This window comes from Lissotriton vulgaris, chromosome 4_1 (genome assembly GCF_964263255.1).
Source record: "Lissotriton vulgaris chromosome 4_1, aLisVul1.2, whole genome shotgun sequence".
Taxonomy (NCBI): Eukaryota; Metazoa; Chordata; class Amphibia; order Caudata; family Salamandridae; genus Lissotriton; species Lissotriton vulgaris.
Window position 1 is genome coordinate 1,578,478,575 of NC_141691.1, and position 13,998 is coordinate 1,578,492,572.

General features: G+C 50.9%; 1 pseudogene; it reads left to right on the forward strand.

Moving 5' to 3' along the window:
• The first annotated feature begins 12,583 nt into the window (after nt 1-12,583).
• Nucleotides 12,584-13,371, forward strand: LOC147724255 (nicotinamide N-methyltransferase pseudogene; annotated as a pseudogene).
• The last annotated feature ends 627 nt before the right edge of the window (nt 13,372-13,998 follow it).

A 13,998-nucleotide genomic window follows, 5' to 3' on the forward strand; every position in this document is an offset into this window, starting at 1 on the left:
ATAACCGCTGAACGGGGGCCAGCCACGGATCCTGAAAAAGGAAGAGCAGTATCAGATTTAAGACAAAGAGGATGACGCAAGCGCCTTCCCCGCTTCATTTCTCACATAGCGCTGAAAACAATTAGATGACCAATGCCCTAAGCGCATGATTTTTTGTCTCGACCACCCCCTATTATGAGCTTCTGTCGCTGCCCCAATCCTAAAAGAGTGAGAACCAAATTATTTATCGTCCAAACCGATACTCTTGAAAGCTTTGCACAGCACTATGCGTAATTGATAATCCGTGACCTTAGATCCATCTGCATGCTGAAATAGACAAGCCTCCAGGTTCCCCCCAGAAACCACCCACCAACACCTAGCTCACCGTAAAGGACATGTCCCGGAAGGTGAAGACGCCTCCAACCAAACACCTTTTCCCTTGACTCGTTGGTCCGTTTTGGATCGACATAGCCATATATGAACACCTCTTTCTGATAAATGAACATCTCCCCACCCAACCCCCCCCCCCCCCATTTAACTTGGAACCTAGTAACTCCGAGACTCTAAAAGCACCAAAAAACATCCAAACCATGAGCGTTGCAAAAAGGCACGCTTCAAACTCATCCCTGCATATCCTTGGCAAAGCCTCTAAAACCCTACCAAATTCTGCCATGACAAGGGGCTCCTAACAGACTGCTCTCCTCCCCACTTCTGGGACCAACCTTCCAACATTCTCTTCCCCACCTCCGCATGCAGAGCGAGAGTAACCCCACAGGAGCTTAACCATGAAAGAAATGCCAGGTAACTTTACTGCTATGGTAACTTTTGTTAAGCCTTTGTCCATCAAATCAAGGATAAACTGAACAACATCCTCCGACCGCCTCCAGCCAGTATCACGTTTGCAAGCCCCGGACGACAAAAATTCCCTCCAAGCCAGTTCGTATGCAGCCCGAGTAGACCAGGACAACAAACCTACCACCAACTGTATGACCCTGTGTCGCCTACATTCCAAAGGTGTTCTGGCATGGGGGTCGGTGTCTTGTCCGCCTCCGAGGCTAGCCCATGGAATCTCTCCCACTGCGAACGAGGCAAAGCATCAGCAATGTCATTGTCCACTCCAGGAATGTGTAAGGCCCTAAAGCTGATGTCATACTTAAGGCAACCCAACACAAAGACTCGTAACAGTTTCAAAATCTGCGTGTTCCTGGCTGACTGTCTATTGATGATTTCAACAACAGCCAAGTTATCAATCCGAAAAAGCACTTTTCTGTGATCCAACTCCTGCCACCACAGCGTCAATGCCACTACCACTGGAAACAGTTTTAAAAAGGCAATGCTCCTACCCCCATTTTTCCAGCGTTCAGGCCACTTCTCTGCACACCACCTGCCCTGCCATTCAAACCAAAACCGTCACTGCCTGCTGCATAAGAGAAAATCTGGACGTCCCACACCCAGTCCTCCTCCCTGTACAAAGGAACTCCATTGAAAGAATACAGAAAAGACACCCACATACGCAGATCTTCCTTGACCCCTGCTGATAGGCGCACATGGTGATGAGGCAAGTGATGACCGGATAGTGCCCTACCCAGTCGCCTGCAAAAGGTTCTACCTGCTCTGACCACCCTACATGCAAAATTAAGAAGCCCCAACAGAACCTGCACTTCTTTTACTGTGATCTTCGTTTTTGCCAACATTGACTCCAAGAGCTCCAGCATTCTTTCCTTCTTCTCAACCGGTAATCGAGCCTGCATTGCTCGTGAATCAATCTCAATTCCCCAAAAAGACATGGTCGCACAAGGACCCATTGTCTTTTTTGGTGCCAATGGTACTCCCAAAAATTCCATAAGCTTCAGGAATGTATCTAGGGCTACTTTACACTCAGATGAATCCGGAGATCCAACGAAAAAGAAATCGTCTAAATAATGTGTCACTAACACATGGCCTGAATGTTGTGTGAAAAACCATTGCAAAAAGTGCTAAAAGTTTCAAAAAGAGCACAGGACATCGAACAACCCATTGGCAATGCCTTGTCCACGTACCACCTCCCATGGAAATGAATCCCCAGAAGATTCCAATCTTCAGGATGGACTGGAAGCAATTGAAATGCAGATTTTATATCGCATTTTGCCATTTCTGCAGAAGGGCCCGCAGTCACCACTAGTGACATAGCCACATCCACCGAAGAATAGGACATAGAGGCTGCTTCCTCATCAATGAAATCATTAACAAAGGACCCCTCCGGCCATGACAAGTGTTGGATTAATCTGTATTGTCCTGCCTCTTTTTTGGGAACCACTCCAATGGGTGAAATGATCAAATCATCCAAAGGCCAATCGTCAAAAATACCTGCCATCCTTCCCTCCCGCACTTCTTTATTCAATTTATCCTGTACCACTGCCTTGTGTTCATCAGCCGACTTTAAATTCTTGGACCAGAGCCGCAGCCGCGGCCCTGAATACCCAAGTCGGAATCCTTCTTGAAAACCTGACAACAAAAACTGTTGTGCCCTAGCATCCACATACCCCCGCAAACCTTCTGCCAGCCGTTCCAAATTAACCGGAGTACGAGCCTTTGGGCCCAACCCCTGCATTATTTTTTTCCCCCACTATGTGACTGAGGTTGCTGGGAGGTGCCGGAAGCGCTAGTACTCTGCTGTGGCCACTGCTGGCCGCCTGAAGTTCGAGGCCTCCAACACTTAACCAAGAGGTGCCTTCTGCCACACAGAGCATTTGTGACGAAAACTGCAGTATTCTCTGGTACACAAACCCTTGTTGAAGTCCCAGCATGCTCCCATCCCAGACTGTGTTGTTTTTGCACTCCCCACCCCACCCCGGGTGGGTTTTCTCTGAAAGTGCCGGTAAACTAACGGTAAGCCACTAGCAGTAAAAATTGTCTTACCACCGGCTGAGGCGCCCATTGTATGTTGCCATAGATCCGTATCTAATTCTCCCCACTTCGACTCAGAGTCCCAGGCCATCCAAGCCCTAAACTCCTCATCATATTGGGCACACGCAAAACCACTACCCGTTATCTGTGCTTTTCTAATAAAATCCATATACTTAAATATGGCTACGCAGCGCTCTGGAAACTTTTCACAATAGACGCTAGCGTATATCAAAAATGCTGCCATTCGGGCTAGCAGCATGGAGGAGTAAGACGTGCCTCGGCTCGGCTCCCGGCGTGCTGCGTTGATCCGACGATTATTTCTCTCCAAAGCATCCTAAAACAGCCCAAATCTGTGCCCTAGGCTGGCCCTGATACTTTTGCCACGGAAAAACCGAGTAATTTGGCGAATACGACCGGCAATCGGTCGGGGAGAAGAGAAATCCGAAGCGGTGCGGCCGCAGCAAGATGGCGACCGGGTGAAACTTGGCGGCCTGGCTCTGACTCCGCCCGAGCACCAGAGACTCTTGCTGAGGGCCTCTCCAGACATCGGAGCCAGGGAGGACACGAAACCGACGGAGGGGGTCGCGGGTGCCCACACCGCACCTCTACATCCCGGGAGTGCCCGTCTGGGGCCTGGGTGGGGCCGGCGACGTGGTCGGCCTGGGGAGACCCCCGAGGGCCTAGCCCCGGGAGAGGACCCCGAGCCAACTGAGGGAGACGGGCGGGCGGCGCAGCAGAGAAGAAAGGCGAGACACTCCCCATCCCCGGAGACGAAAAACTGTGACCTGGCCTGAGAGGTCCCTGGGGACTTTCCACTGAGGAGTTGGGAGACCAGCCCGATTACATGGCCGCCCTCTACCTCCGGGAACCGACACATGACCTGAGAGTGTGACCGTCCTCGGAGGATCCACCTCGGCTACACAGTATCGGGTCCCTGGACCCACCCCACTGAATCTTCCGGAGACACTCCGTCGCTATTCCCTGGTGGGAACACGACATACCCCACGGGGGACGCACGGCCCGACACGAACCGGGCGCCCTACGTATCCCCGGGACCACCTCGCCATCCAAGAGGAGCAACATGGGGAAGAGAGACCCGCCTGCAAGGTCGGCCAGGCAGGAAATCATCGAAACCCACGTCACGGCGAGGGCACAAAAGGAGATGCCCCAGAGCCTCCCGGAAACACTCATGGACACGGCCATGCTTTTGGAGGCGATTCAGGCCTCCAGGACTGATATCAAGGACTCTAGAGCAGCACTTGAGACCAAAATAGGCGAGGTGAGCTCCGAGGTTCTGTTGTTACGCCAGGACTTCCGAAATCTCACCAAAAGGGTGACGACGGCGGGATCCAGAATTAGCGAAACGGAAGACTCTATCACAACCCTCCGTAAAGAAATGGCAGAGCTGCAGGCGTCCCACAGGCAACTGCTATGGAGGGTGGACGATGCCGAAAACAGGGCAAGACGAAGCAACCTTCGATTCGTGGGATTTAGGGAAGGCATTGAGAAGACAGATGTTGCGGCCTTCCTACAGGACTGGTTACGTTCCACCTTCCCACAGGCCCAGTTCTCTAACTGCTTTATCATTGAAAGGGCGCATAGGGCACAACTAGCGAAACCGCCCGAGGGAGCAAGGCCGCGGCCGATAATTGCGTGCTTTTTTAACTATGCCGATAGAGACCTTATCCTCCGAGATGCTAGACGGAAAGGAGAACTCAAGATTGAGAAAGCGAACATCATGATTTTCCCTGATTACAGTCAGGATGTCCAAAAACAGAGACGAGCATATGACTCTGTCAAGGCGAAACTTCGAGAACTCCATATCTCGTATATGCTGCTCTTCCCAGCGAAACTGAAAGTAATGTTCAAAGGAAAGTCGCACTTCTTTAACCGCCCGGAGGAAGCCTGGCACTGGCTGGAGGAGAGACCCTTGCTTCGAGAAGCCGAGGAGGAGGGCCGCAGAATCCGAACAGCACTAGCGGCTGCAAACTTTCGGAGGAACTCGCCTAGGGCACAAAGATCCCAAATACCGAGAATGCAGCGGGGCTTACACCCGTCGCCCTATCCGGACCCGCATGCGGCAGGACGAGCGAGAGGGAGCCGCGACGCGCTCCCCGCCGACCCCAGGGATCAGAGGTCTAGATTTGGAGGCCTAGCTCATTCACAGGAGGCAGACACCGGAGGCCTCGATAACGTACTCTTGTCGGAGGCGGAGGACTCAACCGACCGTTCTACACACCCGCTGGTCGAGGTAATCCGCGAGATGGAGCTGGGTGCCACTGGTGGAACAGATGAACAGGACATTGAAACGCAGGACTCGCAATCGTGAAGAAGCTCGGACCTTACATCCGTAGCAGCAGCGCGCCGCTGCTAGTGCCGCGCAAGTTATACCCCCTTTTATATTTCCTTATCTTTTCTATTGACTTAGAACACTGTACACAGGGTAATGCTGGTGCCCCTGTGGTCTTGCTTATCTCCGGAGAGGCGGGACACGCTCCACAGGGCGCCCGCAAAGACTATACCCCTGGTTTGAATCCTGAATATAGTTTGATTTGGGATCCTGTGGGTGGGCGACAGACCTTCACCACCTGAAAGTCCAATTGGTTACGGGTTACACGAATGGGCTGGACAGGGGGTAAAGGTAGGGAGAGGGGAGGACGGGGGGAACAGTTGAAACAGTTCTGTTGGGGGGATCTTTGTTGGGAGGAGGGGGGGAAAGTTGGTTAACTGCAGTCAAATTTACTGGTGCCCTATGCCGCGCCTCCGCACTGAAAGTCATTCCCACATGCCTAGAGATGCCCTTGGGTACGCCACGACATACCACACGAATGCCCGGGCTGCTTACCATACGGGGGCTGCCCGCCTGACAACTTCAAGCCCAAACCATGTTAGCTGACCACGACACACACCGGGAAAGCCGGGGAGGGATTAGCATCTTGTCCTGGAATGTGAATGGCCTGGGCAGTAAGATTAAGAGGGGCCTGGTTAACTCGTATCTGAAAAGTGTAGCCCCGGACATCACGCTCCTACAAGAAACACATCTCAAAGGTACTAAGTGCGGTTTCCTAGCCAGAGGTCGTTTTAAGCTGCTAGCACATGCAGGATACACGTCAGACTCTAGAGGTGTCGCAATTATACTGAAAAAGACCACTCCATTTCTCATAACACAAACATGGACAGACCCCCTGGGAACGTACGTGGCTATCAAGGGGATATGGAACAGATGCGCCTACACTATAGTTTCAGTCTATGCACCACCGAAACTCCAGGCTCCCACACTTAAGAAAGTAGCGGATATACTGCTGGAAACAGCCAACACCATACAGATTGTGGGGGGAGACTTTAATGACGTATTGGATGTCTCTAAGGATAGATCAAGCACGACACAGAGGAAGGGGACACAGACCCCTTTGTCACAATGGGCGACCAACCTAGGTCTCATGGACACATGGAGGTGGCTACACCCTGAGGCGCGTGTTTACTCGTTCTTCTCGGGCGCCCACCAGGCCTTTTCGAGACTGGACTACGTCTTTATGGCCCGCCAACACTTGACAATACAAGATGTAGCAAAATATAAAGCTAGAGGAGTATCAGATCACTCACCGCTGCTAATCAGACAGGGGGCGAAACGTCAGGAAGATGGGCGGCAATTGCATTTGACGGCATGGGATCTGCAAAGCCCAAATGTCATACGGGGACTCAGAGCGGACATCAAAGTCTATATTGCCGAAAACGAGGGCTCGGTGACCTCGAAAGTGGTTTTCTGGGAGGCTTTCAAGACAGTTATGAGGGATAGGGCAAAGAATAGGTTGGCAGAGGAACGAAGAAAGCTCCCCTCTGAGGCCGAAAGCATCGAGCGGGACATATTAGATCTGGAAAGGGAATGCCAGAACTCGAGAGACCCAGTGGCACTCAGGAGACTCACAGATAGACAATCACAATATAGAGAGCTGGTGACAGGAGAGGCGAAGACGCAGGCACTAGCTACCTTGCATCACCTATACGATGTAGGAGACAAGTCTGGTAAGCTCCTGGCGTGGCTCAGCAAAAAAGAACGGGCGGAGAGATGGGTGGAGCCGATTAAAGACCCTCAGGGAACGACGCTCCAGTCAGACGTACATATAGCTGAGGCATTCGCAGACCACTATGAACACTTCTATGAGTCTAGAGATCTAGGGACACGTGAAGAGGCGCTACAATATATGGACCAAACTGACCTTCCGACTCTGTCAGTTGAGGACGCAAAAGCGATGGACTCCGATATTACTCTCGACGACATATCTGAGGCACTGGCCAAACTGAGACCGGGAAAAACACCAGGCCCCAATGGCTTCCCAGCCGAATTCTTTAAACGAACGGCTGACCTAATAGTGAAACATCTGAAGGGCCTATATGAGGATGCCCTCCAGGACGGAAGGCTCCCTCCTGACCTGACCATGGCTACCATTGTCCCTATCCACAAGGACGGCAAACCGAAAGAGCTTTGCGAGTCGTATCGTCCAATTTCATTATTAAACTCGGAAACAAAGCTATTGGCCACTATCCTGGCGATGAGATTGAGACGGGTGATATTGCAGCTGATCCACCTTGATCAGACTAGATTTTTACCAGACAGGGCTACCAGACTGAATCTTAGGCGCACGCACAATTGGCTGCAGGAGGTCCGGGACAGGGAGGACCCGCACTGATTCCTGTCCCTGGATGCGGAAAAAGCCTTTGATGCGGTACACTGGCCATTTCTGGAGGGCGTCCTACAGAAATTCGGCTTTAGACCGAAATTCCAGAAATGGGTGCAACTGCTGTACACTGAACCGAGGGCCAGGGTGAGAGTAAACGGAGTCCTCTCGCGGGAATTCCAAATACGACGAGGGACCAGACAGGGTTGCCCCCTCTCCCCACTCTTATTCGCTCTAACGATAGAGGTCCTAGCGGCTAGAATTCGCCAGAACTTGAACATCAGGGGATTTCAGCGGACCGAAGGAGAGGTGAACGAGGAAAAGATCTCGCTATATGCGGATGACGTCCTTCTATATGTAACTTCACAGGAGACGTCGATCCCGCAGCTATTTCACGAACTGGAACTGTACGGTGACCATGCCGGATACAGAATAAATTGGCATAAGTCGGTCTTATACGAACCCACAGGGAGAGATGCGTGGTCGGACCTTCCAGGAAGGCTGCTCACTACAGCGGAGGGCTTTCAGTATTTAGGGGTCTACCTCACCCTGGATATACATATTTCATACACCCGTAACATTGAGCGTATCATGGTAAACTCCATTGCAGATATGGACCGCTGGAGACTACTCCCACTCACCCTCCTAGGCCGAGCGGCTATGTACAAGATGATTATCCTCCCCAAATATTTGTACGCCCTTCAAAATGAGTACTATCCCCTCCCCCCAAAAGTTCTCCCCAAGATACACGCGGACCTACGTGCCTTTATACGGCTGGGTGAACAACCTAGGGTGGCCCTGACCACCCTACAGAGGCACCAATACAGTGGGGGGATTTCGCTCCCGAATCTGGAAGCATATTACTGGGCGGAACATCTCGCCCCGATCAACGAATGGATACACGCACAGGCAGACCACCCCTCTTATGCACTAGAGCGCCACAAATTAGCACCCAGACACATCCTTTCCTATCTATATGGGGGGCATGGCCGGAAACATCTTCTACCGGCAACCGAAATTACCCTTCTTGCCTGGAGGGCATTCACGAAACGCATGGGGTGGGACAGGAAGCCAACGAAACAAACACCAATTTGGCACTGCACATGGCTAACGGAGCTCCACAAATTAACGGGTTATAGTAGGTGGGACTACATAGGGATCTCCACGTTGGGAGATGTCATTGCCAAAGGGCAACTGAAAACATTTGCGGCTCTGACCACAGAATTCGGCCTACACCCCACACAGAGGTACAAATATACTAGATTAAAACATGCATGGGGAACCCAGAATATTGACACCGTAGACCTGCAGAATTTGCCCCACTTGAATGCAGGCTCCTACAAGAGCACATCCAGCAGAAGGCGGTATCTCTAACCTTTAAGACCCTCACGAACAACATGTTGGGGGACTTGGCCAAGCTTCGACAACAATGGGAGGCGGATGTGGGAGGCAAGGAGGACATTGACTGGGAACTGGTCTTAACACATCCCAGGGAGGTGGCAGTTAAATCTCGACTCCGCCTTATCCAATTTAACATATTACATAGAACCTACTTTGATAGACTGAGGCTTCAAAGGATGGGAAAGACAGATGATGCTAAATGCCTGCGATGCCAGGACCCCAGGGGGGATTTCTTCCATGTCCTGTGGTCGTGCCCTAAAGTACAGGGGTACTGGTCGGATGTTTTCACGGAACTAACAGCAGTACTAGAGAGTCAATTACAGGTCGACCCCAAGCTGGCTCTATTGGGCATGACAATCGATGTGGACCTTCCACGCCCTCTGCTGACCTTCCTGGTACTGGCCTTAGTAGTGGCTAAGAGGGACATTGCGAAATATTGGGGGGCACCGGAGATACCACGTCTGGAAGAGTGAAGGGGAGGCCTAGATATGTATATGGCGGCTGAGAGAGTTACATACAAGGCAAGGGGATGTCCTAGGAAGTTCCGAAAAGTGTGGGGGAAATGGCGAAGATATCACGGACTGGATGCCGGACTATAATGGTTCATTACGAAAGGTGCATATTGGAGGACAAAGAGACTATGAAAATTGAAATGCTGATGGTACTATGGAGAACCCACCTTGTGATCACCTTTGTATATGAACTGTATGCCTCATCATGGGTTATGAATGGGGGGCGGCGGGAGCAGGGGGGAAAAGCATAATGCACTTTATTGTAGAGATGACTGCAATGTTCAGTGTGGAGAAAAATGCCAATAAAAACGGTAAAAAAAAAATGCTGCCGTCCAGTTCTCAATTGTTAGGGGGACTTTTGGGCGCTTAGCCAACTCATATTCCTCCTCTTTAGAATGTACTTCTCTATGCAGCAATTTCAATATTTCAACATATTCACCCTAACAAATCCTCTCTTTTGTAGATAGCATCACATGAGCACCTAGTGGCTTTGTGACACCCATATAAGGTAATTTTTTAATTTTCAGCTCCTTACTATGTAGAGTGTCGGTACCTATCTCCACCGCCACAGTGTTCATGCCACTTACAACCTTGGCGCCCAAAGGTTCCTCACGTCACCCGTACCTACCCTTTGATCCTTAACGTAACGTCCTTTATACAGTTTACCGTCAATTCCTTCAGTCACTGCCTCCCCCCCTGTCCCCACAGACACCATTTTTGGTTAGGCCCATGGTTCAGAAAGCTCACCTGGGTGTAACAAGGGGGCTTGACCCGGCCCCGATCTCCATGCCATGTACTCCACATTGTCCACCATCGGAGGAATGCTCACTGAAGGGCCGCGCTCTCGACCTGGTCCGGACACTGCCTTCTTTGGACGCACCACCCCCGGTGCCTGTAAAAGACTATGAGAAACATGAAATTGCCCCCCCCCGTCACATTATCACGTATTTCGCCTTCTTCTGGGCTATCAGCATCATAATCTAAAACTAAAGACTCCTCCATCTGGGGAGGGCCTGACACCAGCCTTCTCGCATCCTTGACCTGTATGGGGCTTACCAACCCCTTCCTGAACACTTGGCGGGGGAGCCGACTGTACCCGCCTGTACTGCTCCAAACTTTGACCACTCCTATGTGAATTATCAGCTGTCCAGTCCATCCGTTGATTCTGAAGAGATGTTGGGGCCAGCAAGGTCGCGCCAGACCTCCATTTGCTGACCGCGCCGGGATCCCCCGTCGGTACGGAATGTGCCGCGTAGGCTCCACCCTCTCCTTTCCTCGGCGCCATTGGGTCGCACTTCGCCCTACCGAGTCTGCCGCTCCATGTCGCTCCCTAACCTGTAAAGAAAAAGGCTGGACTGATGTGCCGGGTCCCTTACTACCAAAAACTCCAAACTCCTCAAAACCACTTGCCACACCTCCACCAGACCACTCATCCTTCGCCTGTTCGTCACGCTGAAAAACTGCACTCCTCGCCTTAACAGAAACACTACGAGGAGCGGGGGAAGGTTTCTCCACCTCATCACCACTACTCCAATCTAACATTGCCTGTACCACCGCTGACGCCGGACCCAACACCTGACCACTCCTCTACCCCCTCGCAGTAAAAGCCAAATCCTGAGCCCCCTTTTCCCTACCCAGGCCCCCCACCTTCAAACCTGGGAACTCCAAATGGCCGCCAAAACTGTCCTGTGGGCAAAACCCCCTGCCACTCCTGCCAAAACCAGCCTCTCGAACACCATCTGCCCATGAGGGAAAAACATCAAGCCCCTCCCAGGATCTAGCCATCACCCCATGTCTCTTAACTCCAACCTGAAAAGGTGAAAATGTATCAGCCCTACCTGCATCCCCAGAAGCAGCCCTTGCAGATGAAGAAATATGAGGGGGGGGGGGCAAAATGCCAGAATCCTGACCCTGAGCCACCAAGGGGTAACCCCCCCACCTGTGCCCACTCACCCTCACCCACTGAGCCACTACGCACAGAAACGACGTCGCCCTTATTAGAAACCTGGGGCGAAAACAAAAGAGGGCTAAAAGGAACCACATTCTCTCCAGCGTCACCTTCCCCAACTTCCTGCATTCCTTCCTCTACAAACGAGAATTCGCTCCCCAACAGAGAAGGACAAGCCGGCGTCTGAAAGCCAGCCCTCCCCTCCTCCCTCACAAGCACACCATCTACTTGAGCCTCGTTAGGGGAAGGGACAAATAACTCATCCTGTCCCTCCCCGACCACCGCTACTGCAGAGGAAAGCCTCTGTGCTGGGGAGCTCGCGAAATTCGCCTGTACCGCCCCCCCGCCCAACTCTGATTCCTGTTCACGAAGTGCGAAGGCAGAAGCAGAGCGCCTCTTGCCTCCACGCTTCACCCCAAGCTTCCCCCACTGTGCGGGGACTGAAGACGCACGTACAGGAGCCGCCGGAATGTAAGATAACTCCGGCGGCGCCTCACCAGCGGCAGGCATGACATCGGAACGCTTCAACGGCCCCTCAGACCGCCCCGCGCCATCAGACTGCCCGCATACAATGACACACTGCAATTTACTCCCCAGGGCCGCCTTCTTAGCACGAGAGCGGCCCTGCTCACTTACCGCCTCATGCCGCGGACGTTTAGGCGACACACAGGCTGCCACCTCCGCCGCCACACCAGCTGAGGCCTGCCGCTGAGGACGCGACGCCCCAGCCATATCGCCAATCACCAAATCTAGACATCCTGTCTCACTAAGAAGCTTAATGGCTTCAAGAACCTGAAATCCTCCGCCGCCATTATAAGAAATAACAGTGATAACACCAACTCTCACTTGACAAAAAAATTTCGGCACAAAAAATCTCCCGGCCACCAGGTCACCAAACCTAAAATGGGGGCCGGGAGGAGGAGCCAGGTGAATTTATTCTTGGGCTCCATTTGGTAGCAAAAGAGGAGCCCAATATACGAAAAACCGCTGTTTGGGCTGCAAACCAGCCCCCCACCGCCTCTCCCAAACTGCCCAGGGAGGGGGGGGGACCTCCCTGCGGTCGGCTGCCCCTCCAAACCCCCCATGGTACAGACATCACTTCTGTTTATTTTTTAACACACGGGTGCAGTCACAGAGGGCCACGTCACGTTTGAAAACAATTCAAGAGCAACATGAACAAAATGAATCAAGGTTTTACGGACAAACATTTACTAAAATGTAATCCAAGAGCATTTCTAAAAAAGTACTACATCGACCAAGGAAGAGATTGTGTGTCAGTGAAAAACCACTGCATGCTTAAACAGCTGCATGAAACATTTACTTACGGTGCTGTGAAAGGACACACTAATTTAAATTTGGCCCGGTCCCACCATTCACACGTTACTCTCAGTTTGTGAAGAAGTTTTCAAGGAACGTATTGCTACAGACTACTGTGACCAAAATCGGAAAAAAATCGAAAATTGGTAGAAGAAAGAGCCAGGATTGGAACCTTGGTTTTGAGTTTATTTGCATGACATGTTTGTGAGATCGAAGGGCTCAGAGAGAAATATTTTGAGTAGGAAGAAAAGCTAAGACAAACCCTCAAGCAAGTTCTAAAATATGAAGTCACTAAAAGCAACCCTCTGAAGCCACTGGTGCTACCTGCTGCTAACTGTCTTCTGACATCACTGTGTTTGGAAGCCGCTTGCGAAGTTCAGGGTCTACTGGGCCGCTCTAACAAATATTGTATCTTTTTTAAAGGCCATTTAGTGATGATGGGAGTCCTTGAAGAAACATATTACTTGGTTGGCCACACTACGTTTTCCTGACTGCACTATGATGTGGAATTTGCAACAAAAAAGCAGTTAACGACTCTGGGTGTGCCATTGATGACTGGCAGATGATTCACAGTCCTGAAAATACCACATATTTGCGGTCTGATTATAGAGGATTATTTTTCCTTGGTGTACATAAGGAAAGAAATGTGTAGGAACCCAGTATAGTGCTCACACTATGTTATGTTTGCCTTCTCTGCTTTTACTTAATTTCCAAAGTAGATTACATAAATTGATGAATTATGTGTGTTGAGGTGGTCACAACCATATGTTTTTAATGATCCTTCATACTCTTTACAGCAGGGCTCTACAGAGGGTAGCTTGGAAACTACTTGTTGCTTGCTCGTACCCTGGAAGTAACTCCCCAAAGTGCAGCCCAGTATGGTACTTAATTCAGAGAGTCTGCTATAGCCACATTGAAGAAGGTCATGTTGCAAGAAAAGGACAAGATTTTCTTTGAATGGGTTAATCCAAAATGAAAGTGCATATTTATTAGGACACCATGTATAATGAGAAGCTATTAGAGAACACCAGAGAGAACACCATTTTCTGCTTTAGGGGGTACTCTCACTGAGCCATCTCAGAAATACAAGAATTCAGCTCTAAATTGTCTCTAGTTCTGATTAGTCTCACTCAAGTTCACATAGAATTAATGTGAGCTGTTGACGTCTTAAAAACATCATCTTTCTCAGAGCAGACAACCTTTTGGAAACTACAGCTGCAGTTTATTGGAAAATACCTCTTTTTGTATGGTCACCACCATGGACTGATGCTGCTGGTGT